The 21,839-nt window shown below is 39.2% G+C and overlaps 1 pseudogene; it reads left to right on the forward strand.

Annotated features, from left to right (window-relative positions):
• The first annotated feature begins 2,153 nt into the window (after positions 1-2,153).
• On the forward strand, positions 2,154-4,276 carry LOC113929926 (annotated as a pseudogene).
• The last annotated feature ends 17,563 nt before the right edge of the window (positions 4,277-21,839 follow it).

Here is a 21,839-nt window from a genome sequence, read left to right on the forward strand (position 1 = left end):
AACTCCCTTTGTTACTTAACAATACTTCTCAGAGATTTTTTTTGTATCAACAGATAAAGGGCTTCTTCATTCCTTTCTTACAGCTGTATCCAATTCCATCATTTGGGTGCACCACAATTCACATCACGTCAGTTCACATCAGTCCACTACCGCTAAGTACTTATTTTCATCATCTTTTCCTATTAACAAACAGCACTACAGTAAATATTCTGAAATAAATGTCTCCTCCTACATAGGTAATTGTATCTATAGAATAAGCTAGCAGTGGAATTTCTGGTACAAGGGATATTGTGCATTTGTAAATTTGATAAATATTTGCCAAATTTCCCTCCATCCAGTCTGTCCCAATTACACTCCCATTCACCGTGTGTAAGAATAATGATTTATGCACACTCTTCCAATGCAGGGTGCTATTAAAGTGTTTTTATCTTGCCAGCCTGACAGATGAAAATGGTACCTCACTGGGCTTCATTTTCTGTTTCTCTTACTCTAAGTGAGAATGAGGGTCTTTCAATATGTTGAAGGATGCATTTTTAAAGAAACAATCTGAGAGTACAATTTGGTAAATTAGTTACAAACAATTTGATACTATCAATTTATCAAATCTAATACCATTCCATTACAACAGTTGTTTCTGCCAAAAGCCAACTCCACTTGTGCACAACATCCCATCCTCTCTCAAGGGCTCAGTGATGCTGCTCCTTCAATTCTCCCCTCTCTTGCTCCATAGTGGGTCCTTACCATTTACATACAGGCACTCTACATTCCCTCTTCAAAACAAAACAAAATCAAAATCTTCCCTGACCCTTTATCTCCTTCTAGATTTCATCTCACTTTTCTGCTTTTACAGCAAAACTCAAAAAAAGCACCTAGGGGCACCTGGATGGCTCAGTTTGTTAAGTGTTTGCATTCGGCTCAGGTCATGATCTCAGGGTCCTGGGATCGAGTTCCGCATCGAGCTCCACAGGAAGCTCAGCAGGGAGTCTGCTTCTCCCTCTCCCTCTGCCTGCTACTCCCCCTGCTTGTGCTCTCTCTCTCTGTCAAATACATAAATTAATAATTTAAAAAAAGGATCTACACTCACTATCTTCCTTTCTCAAAATTCCCTTCTGAACTTTATAATCCGTCTTCCTTCCTCAACACTCCAAACAAATAACTCTTGTCAAAGTCACCAGTGACCTCCAGGTTGCTAAAGCAAATGGATATTTCCCAAGTCATCTTATCTGACCTAACAGCACTATCTGAAATTCTTGATCACACTCTCCTCCTTAAAACGCTTTTCACTGGGCTCCCGAGACACCACATTTTTGGGTTTTCCTCCTACCTCACTGGCAAAACCTTCTGTCTGATGATTTCTCATCTCCCCAACCTGCAAATGCTAGATGTTAGAGCCTGCCAGGGCTCAAACCTCAGATTTTTTTCTGTCTATGCTCATGCCCTAGCGATTTCATCCAGTTTCTTTCTTTATATACCAACTGTATTACTAATGCCACCAAAATTATATTTCCAGCCTAAATATGTGCCCCTAACTACAGACTTAAATAGTCTACTGTCTACTTGACTTCTTGCCATAGGTGGCTATTAGGAATCTCTAAATGCTCCAAACAACTCCTGATTTTCACCTCCCCCCAATCTGTTCTGATCATATTCTTCCTTATTTCAGTAAATTGCAAATTCATTTTTCCAGTTGTTCAAGCCAAAAATCTTGAAGTCTTCCTAGACTCCTTTCTTTCTCTCACACCCCATATTCAATACACCAGAAAATCCTGTTGAGGCACCTGGGTGGCTCAGTCGTTAAGCATCTGCCTTCGGCCCAGATCATGGTCCCAGGGTCCTGGGATCGAGCCCCACATCGGGCTCCCTGCTCCGCGGGAAGCCTGCTTTACCCTCTCCAACTCCCCCTGCTTGCGTTCCCTCTCTCGCTGAGTCTCTCTTTGTCAAATAAATAAAATCTTAAAAAAAAAAAAGAAAGAAAATCCTGTTGGTTTTAATATTCAGAATGCAAGCACTTCTTATCACCTCTACCTTGATCATGTTGGTCCTAGCCAGCATTATCTCTCACCTGGATTATTGCTGTATCCTCCTAACTGGCTTTCATCTCTGTCCCATAAAATCAAATCTCAAATACTAGCCAGAGTGCTCTTTCTAAAACAATGAGTCGGATTAAGTCAATTTTCTATTAAAATTCCTCCAATACTGGGGCACCTGGGTGGCTCAGTTGGTTAAGCCTCTGCCTTGGACTCGGGTCATGATCACAGAATCCTGAGATCAAGCCCCACAGGGAGTCTGCTTCTCCCTCTCCCTCTTCCCCTCCTGCCTGCTCGTGCTCTTTCTCTCTCTCAAATAAATAAAATCTTTAAAAAAAATCCTTCAATATCTCACCATCTCACTCAAAGTAAAATCAAAAGTTACATAAAGGCACAAGATGCTACAAATGCAGTTCTGGCATACCTGCATTTCTGAAATTTTTTCCCACATGGCTCTTAGACCAGTCAATACTGGACTGAGTCTCTATGCTGTTCCTAGAGCACACCAAGCATGCTCCTACTTCATGCTCCTGTACTTGATGCTCTCTTTCCCTGGAACACTCTCCTTCCAGATAGCCATAAGCCTTGCTCTCTCCTTTCCTTCAGGTATCTACTCAACTCTCACCTTACTAGAGAAGGTTTCTCTAATCAGTTGTGTAAAAAATTAACCTCCATCTCCTGGTATTCCAAAAAGAGAAAAGGATATTCACTAGTGGCACAACCAAACGGATTTCCAAAACCTCTGTGATTGTTTCTCCCCAGTCCAAATTCATCAAGATGTTCTTCTCATCAAGATGCTTAACTTGGGTATGGTTCAGTTTCTCCATCTATAAAATAGGGACAATAGTACCTAACTGAGAGAAGCATTATAAGAGTTACATAACTCATGTAAAAATATTTAATACAATTCTTGACACAAAATTTAATAAATATTAGTTATTATTATTTCAATTATTAGTTTTATTTCTAATACCACCAATAACTGAAATCAGGTACTCCTTACACCATGAATATTATCATAGCATTATCATAACTGATCTCCTCTCCAATATTTCTCCATTCAAATAAAACAAAATTAACCTCCATAAAATATTCTCTTTTCTCAAAAACCTCCAGTTACTCTTTAATTGCCTAGAGAATAATATCCAGGTTCCTTAGCCTGGCGTTCAGCACCCTGCACAACAGGCCTTACCAGGACTTATCTCTATAAGTAAATTCCCCACTGTTTTGAATCAAGTCCATGTTCACACTTTGCTCTCAGAGTATCTCACACACACACTCCCACCTCAGCCTTTTGCAAGTATCATTCCCTCTATCTGGAATGCTGTTTCTCCTTTGAGTACCTAAAACTCTAGTTATGTTCTGATATTCCCCCATGCTTTTATTGAATTTTTTCACTTTGAAATACTGTACCATGTATTGCCTATTCCCAATCTATCTAATAGTAATATAATGTGAACCACATGGGCAATTTTAAATTTACCAGTAACAACATTACAAAACTTTAAAAGAAACAGATGAAATTAAATAAAATAATACATTCAATATATGTAAAATATTATCATTTCAATGTATAATCAATGTCAAAGAATTATTAGTGAGACATTCTACATTCTTTTTTAATTATTCCAAAATCCAGTGCATATTTTACATATATAACACATCTCAATTCAGACACTAAATTTTCATAGGAAATAATTGCTCTATATTTAGACTTTATAGACTATACAGTTAAAAAGTAAATTGACGGGCTTTTTCAGGCAGCCAGGAGGATGGCGGACTCTCAGACTGAGTGTGCTACCAAAAGGAGCCAACCATCTTTCCAAAATAAAAAGAGGGTCCTGCTTGGAGAACCTGGTAAAGAGAAGCTCCCATGATACTACAAAAAACATTAGGCTGGGCTTCAAGATGCCCAAGGAGACCACTGAGGGCACCTATATTGACAAGAAATGTCCCTTTACTAGTAATGTCTCCATCAAAGGGTGGATTTTGTCTGGTGTGGTGACCAAGATGAAGATGCAGAGGACCACTGTTATTCTCTTAGACTCCCTGTACTACCTCCGAAAGTACAACTGCTTTGAGAAACACAAGAACATGTCCGTGCACCTGTCCCCATGCCTCAAGGATGTCTAGATGGGCAACACTGTCACAGTGGGCAAGTGCCAGCCACTGAGCAAGGCTGTGCGCCTCAAGATGCTCACGAAGTCATGAAGGCCACTGGCACCAAGAAGCAATTCCAAAAGTTCTGAGACTAGACATCTGCCCACACCCTTGAAGAAAATAAGGTTATTTTCCCAGTTAAAAAAAAAAAAAAAAGTAAATGACATACCCAAATTGTTTCAAAAATTCATAAAAGTTTTTAACTTAATGACATATCAGGTTTTAAATTTAAATTTAAAAAATTAAAACTAATAAAATTTAAAATTCAGTTCCTCATTTGCACTTACCACATATCAATTGCTCAGTAGCCACCTCAGGCTAGTCACTATGTATTGGACATCAAAGACTCATACCTTTCATTAGACTATTAACTAAATACAGTATCTTGTGTCACTATCTTGTGTATGATTCACCACGATAATGAAAATTATCTCATTGTTCACCAAACAATTTTCTTCCCCCTATAGAGTACTTACCATTAGTGATAGCTAATTCAAAGGAATGTTTTAGATATGAAGTCCTATATAGTCCTTTATTTTCTTCTTTGAGTCACTGAAATTCCAAATATATATGTATATATACATTTGTGTGAATGTGTGTGTGAAAGAGAGAGTTTATTTTCCCCCATAACAGTCCTTGACCTCTGGTGCATCTCCTTTGGTCTGGATAACCAAAAATTAATTAGAAAAATTCAAAATAATCTGGTATTCCATTTGATCTTGCTACAGACATCAATCAAGCAAAAGCTGACTTGAGCAGATGGGTTTACTACTAATGCTTTCTGACCACCAATAGGTCTTGTCTCATTTCCTAAAGATACAAGCTCTCATCTCTCGACCAACAAGGATGAGAGTTCCAGAGACATAAGAATTTTATAGAAACTAGTTCTATTCCACATCCCACAAAATTTAGTTTAGGAACAGCTGGCTTTAGATATAACTTTATAGAGGGTAAGTAACCTTAGAGTTTTGAAAATTACTGAGGACCAATATTCACAGACATGTCACCTAAATTAATACTTAAGGCCAAAAAATAATCCTGTCACAGATTTTATTATCCTAGACACTAAAATAAAAAGACATATTTATGAAAATTTTCCCAATCTGGGCATAGCATTTTAGCTTCCAGGAGGTTTTCAAGCATGCATGTGCAGCCTCAAGAAGATCCAAGACAGAGCGGAATATCAGAGCACACTATCAGAAAAAAAAAAAGAAAGAAAGAAAGACATTTCAGATATTTAAGATCCATGAAACCCTCACAAATTCAGATGTGAGTTGCATTATGAACAATAAACACCTACAGAACAGCTGCTGTGTGCAAAACACACCGTTTGCCATGATTAAATTAAATCCCCTCTACTTAAGCATCAGAGACCACCCTACTTGTTCTCCAGAAGCTCAAGTCCCTCCATCTGTCAGGCCAAAACATCCCTTCTCATAATAGTAGGTGACCCCTTTCAACCTGGTCCTCAACTCAGGAAAGTGCTGGAAAAGTTCAGTGATCACACTCAGAACAACTAACCATATCTATTCTCCTTTTCAATTTTCCCCCAATTACTTCTGTCCAAAAGACTTTGAAAGTCTATTTCTAACCAATGGAAAAAAATTTAGTACGAGTCTTTGTCTCTAATTCATCACATTCCTCTATCCCAGTCTATGCCATTTTCCTTAAACATCCTTATAAACTTGCAAAATGTGTCCCACTATTTTTCTGATCAGAAAACCTGTATTTCAAAATAAATATTTCATATTCTTAAGGGCATATTTACTTCATATAGACATACAGATTTCATTCCTATCTGAAATATATTGTTCACCTCTTGAAACTCAGAAACCACATCTACTTTTCCCCTGCTTTCCAGTCCACAGCTGGGTGTGGATTTATATCAACTTGCATGGGCATCACATCGCACTGGAATCCTGCTTTCAAAAGGGCAAGCCTAAGAAGATTTTGGTAGACAAGATTTTATTTTCAGAGTAGGAATAAAGGAATAGAATAATCCCCATAGATCCCTCTCTAGACCTCCCCAGCCGGCTGTCGTGGCTCCTCACCTGGCCCCTCTTGGGAAACACAGGAAAAAGGAAAATGAGAGATCAGGACAGAGCCTGGACACTGCCCTAGGCTAGGATTTGCTAGTAAGTAAACAGCTTCTGACCTGAACTTGCTAGCATTCTCTCTCTCTGAGACAGCAAAAGAGACAGGAGGTACACAATGGGACTCCTAATTTTCAGGAGGCCTTCAAGTCAGATCACCTTACACCCGTACATTTTATCACTTGAGCACACCGCTTTTCCCAAAAGGATGCCCTCTGAAGCTGGATATTCAGTCAAAAACAAGTCATTGGAATCAAAGCCCACCAGCCACAAAGAACATCCACTTAGGAAAACTATATCCACTCAATTGTCAAATTTGGCCACATGGATCACTATCACTTTGTTTTCTGGTAATGGTTTTACTTGGGGCTAAAGATATTTTACTCCTATCTTTATAATGTTTTTTGAAAAGGTCCAAAGGTTTATCTTATCTATGAAATGTAAGAGAAAAGAGAAGAAGAATTTCCTTCCAATCAAACTACAATTCTGTATTTAAAGCTACAACATAATATTAAAATAGTAATCATAATACTTTACACTTATATGGTGTTGGTTCTTAGAACAGGCACTATTCTAAGAGCTTCAGGTATATTAACTCATTTAATCATAATTTATTAACTGTAAGAAACTTCTTCCAATGGCCACATTCAAGTCCCACAGAAGCAAAAAAAAAAAAATTGAACATCATAATTGTGTCTTCCTGTAGGCCTTTTGCCTTTTCCCGAAAGGGAACTGTCAGGAGGACTAGTAGAATGTGTAAGATGACATAACACTTCCTTGTCCCAACAGTCCTTATTCACTCCTCATATGGAGACATATCTTTATACTAAGAGAGCCCGCACGCCTCTTAACCCTTCAGGAAACCTGACTTGGCCAGCAGATGCCAAACAGAGGAAATGTATTTGCTCCGCGCGTCGGCTACTCCCGGGCAGATTCCAGAGCTGTTACAGGCTGCGGGGGCAGGCTTATCTAGGGACGTGTCACATGTTTGTGCTGTTATGTGATCCACCCTGGCTGCCTTGTGCTCCTAAAAGCTTTTTCCATTCAGTGACTTTTACACATTTCTAACAATTGTGAATGAGGTGCCCTGTGACTCCCAATCACAAGGACAGGCTTTTGTGGGTAGGGGAAGGCGATCTCTCACCACCTGAATGCAGCCCAGCTGTGAAAGCAGAGCTTCCTCCCTCAGCACCCTGCACTCCGCCTTCCCACCGCCAGCCCCCACCCCAACAACACAACTGATCCCCGCCACCACCTCTGGCGCACATAACCTCTTCACGGAAACTTCCCTTAGCAAACGATTCTTTAACTTCTACATCCGGCGGACACCTCTTGGGCCTCCTTCCTCGACTTCGCTGGGGCTGTGATACTGTAGACCCCCCCTGCCCCTGGAACTTTCTTCTCTGGGCAGGACCATGCTGCCCTACCCTCCCACCACTGTGGCTACAGTTCCTCAGCTCCCTTCCTCGCTTACTTCCCTCCGGGTTCCCCTTACCTGCTGCCATTACCCAGGTGTCCTAGTCAGCTCGGGCTGCTAGCTAACAAAGTACCATAGACTGCATGGCTTATAAACAACAGAAATCTATTTCTTACAGTTCTAGAAGCTAGAAGTCCGAAGAGATCAGGGAGCCAGCATGGTGGGGCTCTAGTGAGGACCGTCTTCCCGGTTGCAGATGGCCAACTTGTTGTTGTATCCTCACATGGCAGAAAGAGGACATGAGAGCTCTCTTGGGGTCTCTTTTATATTCCAAACATGAAGGCTCCACCCTCATGACCCAATCACCTCCCAAAGGCCTCACCTCTTAATACCATCATATTAGTTGTTAGGCTAGCAGCATATGAATGTGAGGGGGGGACACAATCAGTCCGTAACACCAGGTCTATGTCCGAGCTTCTCTCCTTCCTTCTCTACCAGTTTGCCCTAGAGAATCATACTTGTGCTCGCAGCATCAACCTACATGATGTCAGCTCTAACCCTCATTTTCCAACTCCCACTTCTCTCCTGAGCTCCAGATACACTCTTGTAACTGCCCAGGAACATCCCAACCCACTCCCTCCTACCCAGCAACTCTTTCCTCCTGAACCCCTTATCTCAATTAGTGGCCTCACTCTCCTCACAGCTGCTGTGCCATTGTGAAGCATAGCTATAAATTCTTTGATGTACCTGAGATTTCTGAGTTTGGGTCATAAAAAAACTGGCAGTTCTGCCTTGGTTTCTGGAAGCACGTGTTCTTGGAGCCCGGGGCCATGATGCAGAAAGTTCGATGATGCTCAAACAGCCATGCTTGAGAGGTCACATGTAGGGTGCTCTGGCCACTCATGTGAGTGAAGAGGCCATCTTTGAAGTGGGTCCTCCAGCCCAGCCCTTCCAGCCCCCAGCCATTCTAGGAACCCCCTGCCATTTACATCATCCCACAAAACATCCCAGACATTGTGAAGCAAAGGGGAGGTTGTCCTCACTGTGTTCTTTCTGAGTTCCAAATCCACAAAAACCATGAATATTTAAAAAAAAAAAAGAGAGAGAGAGAGAAAGAAAGATTGCTTTATGCCACTAAATTTTGGGGTGTAATGCAACAATACATTACAAACATTGGTTTGTAATGCAACAATAAATAACTATTAGCTTCCCAAGCTTCAAACATGGGAGTCATTACCTTCTTCTCTCCCATGTTTTTATTAACAAATAATTTCATTATGGACCTACTATGTGCCAGGCACCATAGCAAGCATTGACAATACCAATAAATTATGGTCCAGTAGAGAGGCAGTGCAAAGAAAATAAATCACAACAAAATAAAGCAGCATTTCCCAACCTTGTTCCCAAGAAATAAGACAGATGTTTTTCAAAAGAGATGTTTCATGTTCGGTAAAAACAAGTTCCTTTCCTGAATTACCTCTCAGGACCATTAGTACTCAAATGTATATAATAAATATATACGAGAAACCTAGAGTACAGAGTTTCCGAAAAAAAATTGACCATAAGACAGATTTGGGATTTTTGTTTCTTTGTTTTGTTTTGAAGAGAAACTCAAGGAAATACAGTCCTGCAAAACCCTATGGAAAGAATTCATTCAATAATTAGATGTAGAACATGAACTGGGAGTCTAGGAGAAGGAGTGGCAGAGCCTTTCCTCAGTCGTCAGGGGACAACTCAAGGAGGAAGTAGCATCTGAAGTGAGACACAGAGAGGAAGAAGAAGGTGCCAGGTGGGCAAGCTGTGGGAAGGCAGACGACTAACTTGTGTAGAAGTACTGAGCAGACCTGGCTATTTAGGGAAACTCTAAGGAAATGCTATAGACCTCTAATATTTTTGCCTCTTTCTGAGAGACAGATGCTCGAATTTCAAATTCAGGTCAGAAGCTGTTTACTTACTAGCAAATCCTAGCCTAAGGCTGTGTCCAGGCTCTGTCCTGATCTCCCATTTTTCTTTTTCCTGTATTTCCCAAGAGGGGCCAGGTAAGGAGCCGCGGCAGCTGCCTGGAGTTCTCTCATTCCTTTATTTCTGTATTTACAGTAAATGTTTTCTTACTTTAAAATCTGCTTCTTATGTCTGCACTTTGAAAATAAGAAATCAACTTGATCTAATGTCCCCACAAATTTTATACTGTTGCACATGGGGATGCTGTGGTTTAGAGAATCCCGACCATATCCTAGCTGTGATTCCTTTATTTACTAGCCTTGTATTTTTTTATAAGAATAGTGCTTCTAAGTCTGAGATTATGTAAAATAGTTGTGTCCTGAATCCACATGACGAATGTTTATTAAAGTGTTGGTATTTTATAGAATAAATGCTGTAAATTTTTACAGAAATTCACAAGGCTATTTTAAGATGATGGGACAAATTACAACAAAATAAAGGTGACCACTGGAGGCTGTAGATACTTCAAGAGTGTGTGTGTGTGTGTGTGTGTGTGTGTGTGTGTGTGTGTATAGTCTGTCTCTTTCTCTGTGTATGTCTCTATCTCTCTCTCTCTCTCTCTGTCCCTGTCTATCTCTCCCTCCCTCCCCTCCCCCATATATATATATATGCTACCAAAACATATAAGGCAAACTTTAAAGTCATTTTTATACAAGAAGGATTACCTCTCTCTCTCTGAACAAGAACAGCTTGGGAAGAGCTCTGGAATCCACTTAGGAAACTTCAGCAACACAGTGCAACAAAAAACCTGAGAATCATCACACAAAAAGGGAAAGAAGAACAGCTTCATTTTGCCGGCATCATCCCATCCTTCAGGCCAGCCCTGCTTAGTGCCAAGAGGAAACTCTCCAGCTAGAAAGAGTTCCCCTGGCTGGGAAAGGGAGAGCAGGGTAGGTGACCAGCTTCCCAGCCTTTCGGGGCACCACACAAAGGACCCGCTTCGGTTTTACCCGATCCAGAGACCAGCAAAGCCGAAAGGAATTGAGACATCTAGGATCAAAGAAGAAGAGCAGGGGCTACCAGTATTAGCCGCTCAGCAAGGACAACTCTGGTTCCCAGTGTCCTGCTCTGCAGGAAATCCCAGCAGATTTTGCCATTGAATAAACCAATAGTCAGCTGGGCTGCTATGGACGCCCTGCAGATTTCACCAAAATTCACCCCATGGCATTCACATTCACAGACACCAGCCACCTGAGTCCCTTCGCCCTCACTGCCCCCTCCCATGCTGGAGCCTGGAACGCACACCAGCACCAGCCCAGGTCTCTGCAGCTGCGTGAGTACAAGAAGCCTGCCTGGAGCCTTGAGGCTGACCTTCCACTACCGTGTGTGCACTTGGGGCTAACCCCTCCACTGAGTACTAACACACCACCGGCCTAATCTCCCTCACCAGCTTCCACTGTGTGTGCCCACGGTGAGACTCTGCAGCCCCAGAAGGGCACACTCACAGCCAGGGCCCATACGGCCTCCTGCAGGCCTGACTCTAGCCCTGTCTCTTGTCACCAGCCTGCATCACTGGGCTTGTTTGCAATTAGCCCCTCCAGCTGTGCACCTGCACCTCACCAGCCCAACTCCCATCATCAGCCTCCCCTGCTATTCTTGTGCCCAAGGGGAGACCCTGCAGCCACAAGAGTACGTGCCAACAGCCACGACCTCCACAATGGCCAAAGTGCCTACAGTTGTACTTGGTCCTCGCTGCTGGTCCTGAACCCCACCATTATGTGTGTGTCTGCAGCCAGCCCTTGCCACTACACAGGAACCTGCAGCCAAGCAGGTGTACACCATCACTCTGATCACCACCAATACCTGCCCTGGTATCTAGTCCCTGAACCTGGAGGTGCTGCTGAGGACCTCAACAGAATTTGCAACCACTGCAGAACCCAATACTCACCAAAAAACATACTGTTGTTTATGCTATGGACCTTGGCAACCTGAACAATGAGATCACATTCCCCCATACCAGAACCACCACACTCCCTTGCACTTGATGTCCTGCACCACTAGACCCATAATCACAGCACACTTCACTGTGCCCCCAAAAAGGTGAAAGTCTTTCCTTACTGAAGTCAGTCCATAAAGCTTGGGAGAGATCACTGCTTCTCCAAATGCACAGACATCTACACAAGGTCTTAAGAATCACAAAGTACTAGGGAAACATGACACCAACAAAAGAACACAGTAAACTTCCAGTAACTGAACCCAAAGAAATGGAGATCTGTGAACGTCCAACAAAGATTTCAAAACAATTGTTCTAGGGAGCCTGGGTGGCTCAGATGGTTAAGCGTCTGCCTTCGGCTCAGGTCACGATCCCAGGGTCCTGGGATCGAGTCCCACATTGGGCTCCCTGCTCAGCAGGGAGTCTGCTTCTCCCTCTCCCTCTGCCTCTCCCCCTGCTTGTTCTCCCTCTGTCTCTCTCGCAAATGAATAAATAAAAAATCTTAAAAAAAATTGTTCTAAAGATGCTCGGAGAGCTATAACAGAACACAGATAAACAGGACTTAATGCAACACCATTAAGAAAAACAATCTACACATCATTCGAGTCCCAGAAAAGGAAGACAGGGAGAAAAGAGTGAAAAGGTTATTTAAAGAAATAATGGCTAAGAACTTCCCAAACCTGGGGAAGGATTTAGACATCCAAGTTCAGGAAGCTAATAGTCATCCCATAATTTCAATCCAAAATTATCTTCTCTAAAACACATTATTTAAAAATTGTCTAAAATCAAAAATAGAGAATTTTAAAAGCAACAACAGGAAAATAAATTCTCTCATACAAGGGATTCCCCATAAGATCATCAGTGGATTTCTCAGCAGAAACCTTGCAGGCCAGGAGAGTGTAGAAGGATATATTCAAGATGCTGAAAGAAAAAACTGCCAGCCAAGAATACTTTACCCAGCAAAGCTGTGGTTCAGAAACGAAAACAAGTAAAGACTTTCCCAAACAAAGAAAGCTGAGGGAGTTCATCACCTCTACACCTGCCTTACAAGAAATGCTAAAATGACTTTGTTCTTCAAGCTGAAACAAAAGGATACTAGCAAGTAACATGGAAATATGAAAACATACAACACACTGGTAAAGGTAAGTATATGGTCAAATTCAGAATACTCTAATACTGTGATATGGTGGTGTACTGACCCCTTAACTCTAGTATGAAGGTTAAAGGACAACTGTATTAAAAATAACTACAGCAAGAGGTAAAGGATCTGTATTCTGAAAACTACAGAATGTGTATGAAAGAAATTGAAGAGGACACAAAGAAATGGAAAAACATTCCATGCTCATGGATTTGGAAGAACAAATACTGTTAAAATGTCTATGCTCCCTAGAGCAATCTACGCATTCAATGCAATCCCTATCAAAATACTATCAACATTTTTCACAGAGCTGGAACAAATAATCCTAAAATTTGTATGGAATCAGAAAAGACCCCAAATAGCCAGAGGAAAGCTGAAAAAGAAAACAAAGCTGGTGGCATCACAATTCCAGACTTCAGGCTCTATTACAAAGCTGTCATCATCAAGACAGTATGGTACTGGTACAAAAACAGACACAAAGACCAATGAAACAGGATAGAGAACCCAGAAATGGACCCTCAACTCTATGGTCAACTAATCTTTGACAAAGCAGGAAATACATCCAATGGAAAAAAGACAGTCTCTTTAACAAATGGTGTTGGGAAAATGGGACAGCCACATGCAGAAGAATGAAACTGGACCATTTCCTTACACCACACACAAAAATAAACTCAAAATGGATGAAAGACCTCAATGTGAGACAGGAATCCATCAGAATCCTAAAGGAGAACACAGGCAGGAACCTCTTTGACCTAGGCCACAGCAACTTCTTGCTAGACACATCTCCAAAGGCAAGGGAAACAGAAGCAAAAATGAACTATTGGGACTCCATCAAGATAAAAAGCTTTTGCAGAGCAAAGGAACAGTAGACAAAACCAAAAGACAACTTACAGAATGGGAGAAGATATTTGCAAATGTCTTATCAGATAAAGGGCTAGTATCCAAAATCTATAAAGAACCTATCAAACTCAACACCCAAAAAAAACAAATAATCCAGTCAAGAAATGGGCAGAAGATATGAACAGACATTTCTCCAAAAAAGACATACAAATGGCTAACAGACACATGAAAAATGCTCCACATCACTAGGCATTAGGGAAATACAGATCAAAACCACAATGAGATACAACCTCACAATAGTCAGAATGGCTAAAATTAACAAGTCAGTAAATAACAAATGTGGGCGAGGATGTGGAGAAAGGGGAACCCTCTTACACTTCTGGTGGGAACGCAAGCTGGTGCAGCCACTCTGGAAAGCAGTATGGAGGTTCCTCAAAAAGTTAAAAATAGAGCTACCCTACGACCCAGCAATTGCACTACTAGGTATTTGTCCAAAGGATACAAACATAGTGATCCGAAGGGGCACCTGCACCCTAATGTTTATAGCAACAATGTCCACAATAGCCAAACTATGGAAAAAGCCCACATGGTCCATCGACAGATGAATGGATAAAAAAGATGTGGTATACTTATAAAATGCAGTATTTCTCAGCCATCAAAAAAATGAAATCTTACCATTTGCAATGCCATGGATGGAACTAGAGGGTATTATGCGAAGCAAAATAAGTCAATCAGAGAAAGACAATTATCATATGATTTCACTCACTAGTGGAATTTAAGAAACAAAATACAGGATCATAGAGGAAGGGAGGGAAAAATAAAATAAGACAAAATCAGAGAGGGAGGCACACCATAAGAGACTGTTAACTATAGAAACAAATTGAGGGTTGCTAGAGGGGAGGTGGGTGGGGGGATGGGTAAGTGGGTGATGGACATTAAGGAGGGCACAGGATATAATGAGCACTGGGTGTTATATGCAACTGAAGAATCACTGAATTCTACTTCTGAAACTAATAATACACTATATGTTAATTAATTGAATTTAAATAAAATAAAAATTTTTTAAAATAAAAATAACTATAGCTACAATCATTTGTTAATGAATACATGGTATAAAATGAGGTAAACTGTGGCATCAAAAAACATAAAAGGCAGGAGTAAAAAGGTAGAGTTTGGGGTTTGTGGAGGGGGGTTGAAGTATACTTAACACAGAAAGTTATATTACTTTCAAGTGTACAAAATAGTGATTTGAAAACTCTATGTGTTATTATGCTATGCTCACCACAAGTGTAGCTACCATATGTCGCCATACAACACTATTACAATACTATTAACTATATTCCCTATGCTGTACCTTTCATCCTCGTGACTTATTCATTCCAATAATTGAAAGCCTATACCTCCCACTCCCCTTCACCCAAAAAGGTAGAGTTTTTGTATGTGATCAAAGTTAAGTTGTTATCAGTTTAAAATTGACCATTATATCAACAAAATATTTCAAGTAAGCCTCATAGTACCACAAAATAAAACCGATAGTAGATACACACAAGATAAAGAGAAGGGAATCTAAGTATACTACTACAGAAAATCATCAATTCATAAAGGAGGACAGAAGGAAAAAAAAGAAAAAAGCAAAGAAACTATAAAACAGCCAGAAAACAGTTAATAAAATGGCAATAGTAAATCCCCTCCTATCTATAATTACTTTAAATGTAAATGGAGTATATTCTTCAATTAAAAGGCATGAAGTAGCTGAATGGATTTAAAAAAAAAAAACAACAACAAGATCCAACTCTCTGCTGCCTACAGGAGACTAAAAATAGCCAAGATATGGAGGCAACCTAAGTGTCCATTTATGGATGAATTCATAAAGAAAATGTGATATATACACATATGTGTGTGTGTGTGTGTGTGTGTGTACAATGAAATATTATTCAGCCATAAAAAAAGAAGGAAATCTTTCCATTTGCAATAACATGGGTGGACCTTGTGGATATTATGTTAAGTGAAATAAGTCAGACAGAGAGAGACAAATACTGTATGATTCACTTATTTATATATAAACATATATACATATATAAACACAACACTTAGAAACAAAGAGTAGAATGGTGCTTGCCAGGGGCTGTGTGGTAAGAGAAATGAGATGTTGGTCAAAGGGTACAAAACTTTCACTTAATGAAATGAGTAACTTCCAGGGATTTAAAGTACAGCATAGTGACTATAGTTAACAACACTATACTGTATACTTGAAAGTTGCTAAGGGAATAGAGCTTTAATGTTCTCACTATGACAATAACAAAAAATGATAATTATATGAGATGGAAGATGTGTTAACTAACTTTGTGGCAGTACACATTTCATGATACATGCATGTATCAAGTCATCACATTGCACACCTTAGGTTTACACAATGCTATATGTCAATTATATCTCAGTAAATCTGGGGGGAAAAAAAGAATCAGAAAAACAAATAATCCTTGGTAGCATATTTATATGACATTAAAACAGCACCTACTTCTCCACTCACACTGCAGAGAAGAAAAAGATTCTGTCAAAAGTGCAGTTGAGAGTTCAATAAAAACCACTTGCTACATCAAACACGTCTCAGAAAGTAAAGGTGTCAAAACGTGATCTTAAACTTATAAGAGCAATTTCAACTTAAAATTTTTCATTTTGATCCCCCATATATTCTGACTTCAGGATTAACTTAAATTTAACCTAAATCTCCAAATTGCCAAATCGCCAAAAATCTAAGAAAACCTTCAGCACACTAGCAGTATTTTCAAGCTGGAATCCATCAAGTTTCTTTAAGAAACTTCATTGTGAAAAGCAGAAACTTATAAACGAGTAAGACATCTTCAGAAGCAATCTTATTTTGGAAAGTATTCCTTTAAAAAGGAAGCAAAAAGTGGAGGCGCCTGGGTGGCTCCGCTGGTTAAGTGTCTGCCTTTGGCTCAGGTGATCGAGCCCCACGTTGGACTTCCTGCTCAGCAGGGAGTTGGCTTCTCCTTCTCCCTCTGACCCTCTCCCAGCTCGTTCTCTCAAATAAATAAATAAAATCTTTTTAAAAAATAAAAAAAATAAAGGAAGCAAAAAGTGTTGTTTATGAAGGCACAGGGGGAAAAAAGTGTTGTTTATGAAGGACACAGGGAAAGTTAAAAAGAAGCTCAACTTTAACCATAATTAGAGAATCAGAGAACTGAATATTTAAACCACCATGACATACTATTTCACCCACAGACTATCACAACAGTGTAAACTGGTAATACCACTTTGGAAAACAATTTGGTGTTAACTATTAAAGTTGAGAACCTAAAAATAAAATAAAATGAAGAACCTGTGTCCTATTCATCCTACTCCTTACCATGTATACTAGCACAGTAGCTTTCAAAATTTAGGGTTATGACCCCCTAAAAAAATATTTTTATGTCACAACTCAACACATGCATATATAACACGCACATATACTCATACATACTGAAGTAAAAGTTTTATGAAACAATCCTCAGCCCCTAGATGTAGAATGCACTCTGACATTTTCCAATCTAGTGTAGTCTAGGGTAAGAATTTTTTTTAAATGCTAGTCACAACCCACTAAATCGATTTCATATTCCAGTGATGGATCACAAACCATAGTTTGAAAGATACCACCCTAGTGAAACTAACACACACCACAAGATATGTACAAGGATACTCATAACTACATGTTTTACAACAGTAAAAAGAAGGAAACAACTCGATTTTATAGTTTAGATAAATCTAAATATGTTCACCAGAGAAACCATATATTCATAGAATCCAATGCTACCTAGCAGTAAAAATGAATAAACTACGGTTACACATGTCTTCATGAATGAATCTCAGACACATACCATTGGGTGACAAAAGCAAGTTACAAAGGTATAACTCCATTTATACAAAATCCAAAATCATGCAAAACTAAATATGGTAAACTGTATAATTCTTAAGGAAACGAGAATCACAAAATTCAGGATAACAGTGGCCTCTGAGAGGTGGCAGAAAAGAAAGGGGATGGGGGCACAGAAAAAGGGACTGCGTAACACCGTGGCAGTACCGTCACAGCCAGCTCTCCCGGGCGGCCACTTATGCTCAAAAGGCTTCCCACCTCAAAGCCCTCTCAAAATAAAGTCCTCCTCTCATCCATTTCAACAGCCATCTGCTCACTAACAAAACTGTTCAGAAATAGTTGTTAACCTTCACAGGCACAATATTTGTAATGTAAAGACATCAAAATGAGCTGATAGTGATACTGACACTTAAAGGACCTAAAGGCAGAGGTTCAATGAATGTCAGCAGGAAAGACATACTGAAATTGGCAGAATTGCAACAGTCAGCAAATTTCATCACCTAAGAATCGCCTATTACCCAAGGACCCAGAATAAATTCATCAGATTAGATTTTTACTAAGCAGAAAATGAAAAAGAACTACTTGCTCAAAGACAAAAAAGAAACAAAGCCTCTGGATGCAACCCTGTTTAAATGAATTTGCACCACATGTAGGAAAGAGAAATAATAGATTTGACTGTGATGTTATTCAGACACCACAGATAGAGTATCAGTGATATCTAACATTATACAGTGACAACAGGGACAGCAATTTACAAAGTCCAATGTAAACAACCTAAAATTTAAGAGCATTTAGTTGTGTTTGTTTATATGATCATCTTAGCAAAAATTCCAAATAATCTATCTTTCTGGCTGTCAATGTCAACAAACTGGAAATAGATTGTAAGTTCAGAGTTCAAATAACATCTTCATTTTTCTGTGAATCTATCTGATAATGGTCAAAAATCTTAACAGTTAGATGGTGGACACTGAACCTTTTTAATATTTTCTAAGCAATTATAGAGAAGTTCTTCTTCAAAAAGACAAATAATAAAACAATCATTTATTTGTGTCATGCTTCTAACTCTTCAGTTGACCAGAACACACCATGAACTTGTAAGGCCTCAAACAAGCAAAACATACCAAAAACCCATTCATTTTATCCTTCAAGAGAGGCAGAATTATTCTCAGGTTCTTTCAGGGGGGAAAAAAAAAAAAAAAAAAAAAACCCTGCAGTTTAGAAGTAGTACTGTATCATGACAACAATGAGAAATCACATTGATAAGACAAACAAGAGGGAAAAAAAGAGCTATAAATTCTAATTTTTCTAGAAGGGATTGTTTTTTAAATACCACCTACTGTAGTCCCAACAGTTTATTTTTGCTTTTTTTTCCCTCGCCTAACAAGACATATCTAGAAAAAGTTGCTGTGGCTGATGTCAAAGAGGTTACTGCCTGTGTTCTCTTCCAAGATTTTTATGATTTCAGGTCTCATGTTTAGGTCTTTAATCCATTTTGAATTTATTTTTGTGTATGGTATAAGAAAGTGGTCTTGCATGTTGCTGTCCCATTTTCCCAATACCATTTATTGATGAAACTGTCCTTTTCCCATTGGATATTCTTTCTGCCTTGTCAAAGATTAACTGACCATACACAGCTGTGGGTTTATTTCTGCGTTTTCTATTCTGTTCCATTGACCTATGTGTTTATTTTTGTGCTGGTACCATACTGTTTTGATTACTAGAGCTTTGTAATGTAACTTGAAGTCTGGAATTGTAATGACTCCATCTTTGCTTTTCTTTTTCAAGACTGTTTGACTATTCAGGGTCTTTTGTGGTTCCATACAAAGGATGTAATCAATAAAACTAAAAGGCAACCAACCTATCAAGTAGGAGAAGGTATTTAGAAATGGTATGTACAATAAAGGGTTAGTATCCAAAATATATGAAGAACTTATAAAACTCAGGGTGCCTGGTTGGCTCAGTCAGTAAAGCATGTGACTCTTGATCTCGGGTAATGAATTTGAGCCCCATGCTGGCGGTAGAGTTCATTTTTTAAAAAAATCTTTAAAAAAAAAAAAAAAGAAGTTATAAAACTCAACACCCAAAAAAACAAATAATCCAATTAAAAAATGGGCAGGAGACATGAACAGACATATCTCCAAAGAAAACACTCAGATGGCCAATAGACATGAAAAGATGCTTAACATCACTCATCACCAGGGAAATGAAAATCAAAACTACAATGAGATATTATCTTACACTTATCAGAATGGTTAAAATCAACAACAGAAGAAACAACAGATGTTGGTAAGGATGTAGAGAAAAAAGAACTCTTGTATACTGTTGCTGGGAATGCAAACTGGTGCAGCCACTCTGGAAAACATATGGAGGTTCCTCAGAAAGTTAAAAATAGAGCTACCCTACAATCCAGGAATTGCACTATTCGGTATTTACCCAAAGAATACAAAAACACTAATTCAGAAGGATACATTCACCACAATGTTTATAGGAGCATTATTTACAACAGCCAAATTACAGAAGCAGCCCAAGTGTCTGTCGACTGAAGAACGGATAAAGAAGATATGAAGACGAACCATGAGAGACGATGGACTCCGAAAAACAAACTGAGGTTTCTAGAGGGGAGGGGATTGGGGTGATGGGTTAGCCTGGTGATGGGTATTAAAGAGGGGACGTTCAGCGTGGAGCACTGGGTGTTATGCACAAACAACGAATCATGGAACACTACATCAAAAACTAATGATGCATGGTGATTAACATAACAATAAAAAAATTTTTAAAAAAGAGAAAATAAAATTTTAAGAATGGTGAAAAAAAAGACATGATATACATATATATATACATATACATATATATACATATACATATATATGTATATATGTGTATACACACACACACACACACACACATGCACAATGGAATATTATTCAGCCATAAAAGAATGAAATCTTGCCATTTACAAGGATATGGATGAAGCCAGACAGTATTATGCTAAGTGAAATAAGCTAGACAATGACAAATATCATATTTCACCCATATGTGGATTTTAAGAAACAAAACAAACAAGCAAAGGGTAAAAAAGAGAGAGAGAGACAAATCAAGAAACAGACTTTTAATTATAGAGAACAAACTGATGGTTACCAGAGGGGAGGTGGGTAGGGGGATGGGTGAAAGAGGTGATGGGGATGAAGGAGTGCACCTGTTGTGATGAGCACCAGGTGATGTATGGAAGTGTTGAATCACTATATTGTACACCTGAACCTAATATAACACTGTACGCTAGCTAGAATTAAAATGAAAATTTTTTAAGTTAAAAAATTTTAAAAATACCTGCTTCAGTAGTTTCTCACTGCATTGTTTCTATACAAAGTAATATCTGCTATTCACATTTGTGACTCCAAGTGATCAAAAAGAACTAAATCATCCTTCAAATGCTTTGTATTTAAAATCCCTAGTTAGGTATGTGATACATAAAAATAAAAATGCCTAAAGTTTAGGGGAACCTGGGTGGCTCAGTCGGTTAAGTGTCCAACTATTGATTTCGGCTCCGGTCGTGATCTCGGGGTTCTGGGATTGGGCCTCACATCAGGCTCCACACTCAGCATGGAGTCTGCTTGAGATTCTCTCCCTCTGCCTCTGCCCCTCCCCCTGCTTGCTCTCTCTCTCTCTCTCTAAAATAAACAAACAAATCTTTTTTTTAAAATGCCTAAAGTTTAAAGCATTAATATGTTAAAATTAACTTATATGGGGCACTGCCTCAATTCTACGTATCTCATTCCATATAAACAAGCTATTCACATACCAGATGTCAACTAGTCAGAAAATGAACTTCTTATCTAAAATACCTTACTTATTCTTTGCAAACTTTCATCTTGAAGGCGACTTTGCTAATTAGAGCTCTTTGTAGGCATCTCATCTTGAATCATTTTGGCACTCCTAAAAGTCATCATTTCTTCAGTGTTTGGAAGTGGTTTAATTTAGATTTCAAGTTCCCAAGGCAATGCTTTTATTCAGAACTCATGCAGTGTCAGTAATAATAAATGTTAAACAACAATGAGATACCATATAAGTTTGGCAGCCACCAAGAAGTTTTACCATCCAAGAACAGTGCTTTGATGATGTCCACGTTTTGTGGAAGAACTGCCTCATCTTCTCCCAACAAATTACTCCTTCCCTGCATCCATGTAATTTTCCCTTTAGAGAGTTGTGAGGCAATATTTTTTCTGTGGCTTACATTTAAAAAAACAACAACAACAACTCTCAATGATGGGAAAAAGTTAAAATTCATTATATTTTACTTTATCAAATAATATATTATATATCCAACACAAACTGCCCTCAAATTTCTTGCCTCAAAGGAAA

The sequence above is a fragment of the Zalophus californianus genome, chromosome 5, assembly GCF_009762305.2.
Source record: "Zalophus californianus isolate mZalCal1 chromosome 5, mZalCal1.pri.v2, whole genome shotgun sequence".
NCBI lineage: Eukaryota > Metazoa > Chordata > Mammalia > Carnivora > Otariidae > Zalophus > Zalophus californianus.